The 4827-nt window shown below is 32.8% G+C and overlaps 1 pseudogene; it reads left to right on the top strand.

The window, feature by feature from the left end:
• Positions 1 to 242: 242 nt before the first annotated feature.
• On the top strand, positions 243 to 2278 carry LOC145620665 (CBL-interacting serine/threonine-protein kinase 14 pseudogene; annotated as a pseudogene).
• Positions 2279 to 4827: the final 2549 nt, after the last annotated feature.

Genomic DNA, 4827 nt, shown 5'->3' with positions numbered 1-4827 from the left:
CAAATTATAAATTTTTTTATTTTCTCATTTATTTCAAAATATTTGTGCATTAAATATGAAAGATATGTCCATACAACAATTTTTTGATCGTATGGACATATTTTTCATATTTAATGCACAAATTCAACTTATTTTAGCCTCATTCTATATTATCCTTGCAATTAATTTCAAATGGAGAAAGTATAATTTTTTTTCCAGGGTAGCATTGAAAAAGCCTGTTATAATTTTCCTATCTCCACTGTCATTGACAAAGACACCATAATCAAAACACACCCTACAAAACCATCCTGCAGCACAAAAGACCATTTGAAAATTTCTAAACATAAAATTTTCTTTTACAAACAAAAAAACATCTTAATTTGCTAATTCATCATCATTAATTTCTTCTAAACATCAATATTCTTCCACATTTCATCATTAATATTTTTTTTCCTACCATCAGAAAAAAAAAAGGGTTAAATAATTCATCAACAATGGAGAAAGATATATTGTTCAGAAAATACCAGATCGGACGATTACTCGGGGCTGGCGGGTTCGCGAAAGTGTACCTTGCAATGAACATCCAAACCGGCCAAAAGGTGGCGATCAAAGTCATGAGCAAACAGAAGATCAATGAGAAAAATATAATGTCAAACATCAAAAGAGAGATAACCATCATGGGCCGTCTTCGACACCCGAACATCGTTCGTTTGTACGAAGTTTTAGCCTGTAAAAGAAAGGTATATTTTGTCATTGAGCTAGCCAAAGGCGGCGAGCTCCAAGCTAGGATCAAAAACAATCATCGTTTTAGCGAAGAGCTCAGCCGTATGTATTTCCAACAGCTAATCTCAGCTGTTGGGTACTGTCATTTTAGAGGTGTTTTTCATCGGGATTTGAAACCACAAAATCTTTTGCTCCATGAAGGGAGCCTGAAAGTCTCCGATTTCGGGCTCGGTGCTATCAGGCTTCTGAAGGACAGAAATGATCAGCTGTTAAAGACGAAGTGTGGGACGCCTGCGTTTGTAGCGCCGGAGATATTACAGAGGCGAGAATATGATGGTGCTATGGTTGATATTTGGGCATGTGGGGTGATATTATATATTCTAACAGCGGGATATCTACCCTTTGATCATCCAAATCGTATGGCTATGTATAGAAGAATAATGAGTGGACAATTTTATTGTCCGAAATGGATGTCTTCTGATTTAATTCGATTTCTGGGTCGTTTACTTGAAACGAACCCGGAAACAAGGATCACTATTGATGAGATTGTTCATGATCCTTGGTTCAAGAAAGGGGGGTTGTTTAAAGGCAAAGGTCCTGAGTATAAGTTCCCATTTTACCATGATAATTATGGTGACGAATTTGATACTTCTGCTTTACAGCAGCCGCAGCAGCAGCAGCAGGTGGCTGCTGCTGCTGCACCTGAGGCGAGCAGCAGTACAGGTATACCACTGAATGCTTTTGATTTAATTGGATTATCACCAGCTCTAGACTTGTCGGGTTTGTTCAACGAGTGTTACGATCCTTTCGAGGATTGTGAGAAGTTTTTCTCTGTTTTGTCTGTGGATAAGATCCTTGACAGCATCGAGGAGGTTGCGGATGAGCTGGGGTTGCTGGTCCGCAGGAGGAAGATGTATGGTGTCGCGGACTTGGTTGGGCCTAGAGGTGATTCTATTGCCAGAGTAGAGATTGATCAACTAACTGAACAATTGGTGATTGTTGAGGTGAAGATTAAAGGAGGAGATTTTGTATCTGACAATGAAATGTGGAAGAAAAAGCTGATACCTAAACTTTCTGGGTTAGTTTATAGAATCCCTGAATCAGAACCTTCAGAAGAAGAAAAAGATACTAAACACGAGGATGAACAAAAGGATGCTAAACATGATGATGAACAAAAGGATACTAAACATGATGATGAACTTGCCCTTGTTGTTTCGGTTGATCAATTGACAATCGAGCACACACAGGTAATTAGTTAATTACCAGTTATATACTCGATCTCTTCATTTCGAGTTTTTTTTGGAAGTTTTTAACATTGACATCAACAACTACAAGTTTTGGGAGGTTTGTGGAAAATCTATATGATATCAAATTTGGTAAATGAAAAATTGTTTGTGCATTTTGTGTATATCATAGAATTGTTTTAAAATTCTTTTGTGAGTATGTTTTACTGAGTTTTTTTATTTATTTATATGGACTTGTATAGAGGTACAGAGTGACATTATTATGTAAATATTTACAATTTCAAGTTAATTGATCCTGAATTGTACAAACTACATATATATATATTTCGTTAATGAGAATACTCTAATCAAGGGTTATAAATCAAAATTATATTGCATTGTTCAATGTTCATCCATCCACTAATTTTAATGTCCTTTACTCTAAGCCTATGCCTATCATCACCCATCTTCTGAAGGTTTATAGGATAAATCGAGTGATTTAATGAGTGCTAAATTAGCTGCTAATTACAATTAGAGTATAAAACAACCAATAACTTTATTCATGGAGTTTGGTTATGCTTAGACAACCCAGGAGTGCAGATGGCATCATAACATTCTACAAAGTTATACTACACATCTCTGCTTGTACTACGAAAAAAGTTATCATTCATATTTTAAGTGACTTTAGCGATCTGCATCTAATACTTCTTCCGTTTCTTTTTGATTGCAACGTTAATGATGTTACAGATTGATCAGAATAGATTAATGGATCATCATTTCAATAACCAATACCAATTGTAAGGTCAAATAATGTCAAAGTGGCAACAATCAATTGTTGCATTGACATGATAGATGAATTGAGAATTTGAGATTTTATTTTTGGCTGACTTTCGTATTACTGAATTAAAATTTTGCCCCTTAAGTAAACTAAAGCTAGACAATTTACTTTCACTCTTACAGAGCAATGAAAATCTAGTATATCTGTTACAACAAACTTACCCATATATACTGTATAACGTGCAGTAAGCAATATACTGTATTATTAAGTCAACCAAAAACACATTAAAAAAAAATAAAAAAACATTGACCCATTTAAAAATTACGCAGGACTACTTCAGCACGCCTTTTCCCCCCTCGAATTAACACGTCTACAACAAGCATTAGAACTTAGAAGAGTGTTTGGATTGGTTCCGTCTATGATTGAGTTAAATATTAAAGTAACTAGATTAGTCTCGTGCGATGCACGATATTAGAAATTTCTTTGAAACATAGAGTACGTATGTATATATATTAGTTAATTACCTCATACGAAGTATAAGAAATATGGAGTATGAATTAGAGGTGAAAAAGAAAATTAAATAAATTAAAGAGTATAGATAAATTGAGAGGAGGTGAAATTAAATTTGAAATTTGAAATCAAAGAAAAATATTATGACATCATATTTTATTTAGGAGGGAAAATTTTTCTTGTAAAACTGCCATGTGGACAATATGATGTCAGCGGTTGCTACTTTAGTTATATTTATAGATAGATGTAAAATGGGCATGAACAATTCAAATAAGGAAAGTGAGCCAAGAAAATTATGGCCCACGAATAAGGACAAAGAAAATTTTATGTTTGAATAACTCATTTATCTAATAATAATGTGATATTGTCTCTTCTCTTATTATAATTTGAAATATTGGCAAGTGTGATATAATGAATACTAATGGTTGTACATAACAATCCAAAATTTTGAAAGGAAGAGACTGATTCGAATCTAAATATAAAGAATGGTTTCTTTTATTTTTTTGATGAATAACTTGTATCATCCTATTTATGAATTACTTAGCTTGTATCATCCTGAGCGTGCTCTAATCATTGTTTAAGACAATAACTCAACTCTAATCATTGTACTCCCTCAGTTTCAATTCTTTTATTTGATACATTTAACCTTTACAATCTTCAATACATATCTTTGGCTACGACTATGTCATTTAGGTTAGTGTAAACATTACTATGTACCCTATGTATAATTTGATATATTGAAAGTTATTTTAAGATAAATCCAACAACATCCTAGTCTCCTAGATGACATAAATGGTCAAAATGTTAATCATGATTGTATAGGGTATGATAAATCCTATTAATAGTTAAAATTATGTGTTGTGATCAAATGTAAAAGTCAAAATGGTGCAACTATTTTAAAGTAGTGTAAAATAAAACTGGAAAAAAGAAAGTAACACAAATAATACCATCACCTTCACAAGTTATTAAGCAAATGTGTAGTACATTATTAGTATTTACATCACTTGTTTTGAATTATTCAACATTATGCAAGAAAATAAAATGAAGCAACAAACAAATACAGAGTACTTGGTATATGCAAATTGGCTTTTCCCTTCGTTATGAGGATTTGAAGGCTTTCTAATGATCTTTTTTTCTTATAAAAAAAATATAAATTGACGTAACTTAGTCTTAAAGTTTTGGCGAAACAATCTTCTTTTTGAGGATGTGCTTTGTAAGACCAGGTAATTGGATGTTCATGAAATAATCTTCCCAATCAATGCGATTCACATCGAAGTTAAAGATTTTCTTCTCTTCCGAAGACATTGCTTCAAACAATTTTTGGGTGTTCATGTTGTTGAACCTGAGCAAAATGATCATAAGATAATCAACATCCATGCAATTACACAAAAGAGCAACATATTAATTTAATGTAAACGATGTAACAATAGAGATAATGCATCGGGATATATGCTACGAGCATATTGTTATTACTTCATATAATGGAAATTGTCACGAAATAATTTTCCATAGTTTGTATTAAAGTGTGAGTAGTATATATATACAAGAGATTAGGGCTCATGAACTAGGCCCATTAACTATATAATCTACATACTAAATATAAGCCGTAACATA

This window comes from Chenopodium album, chromosome 27, assembly GCF_948465745.1.
Source record: "Chenopodium album chromosome 27, dcCheAlbu1.1, whole genome shotgun sequence".
NCBI lineage: Eukaryota > Viridiplantae > Streptophyta > Magnoliopsida > Caryophyllales > Amaranthaceae > Chenopodium > Chenopodium album.
The sequence above is the reverse complement of the archived record's forward strand: the minus strand, read 5'-3'. Positions and strand labels throughout refer to the sequence as shown.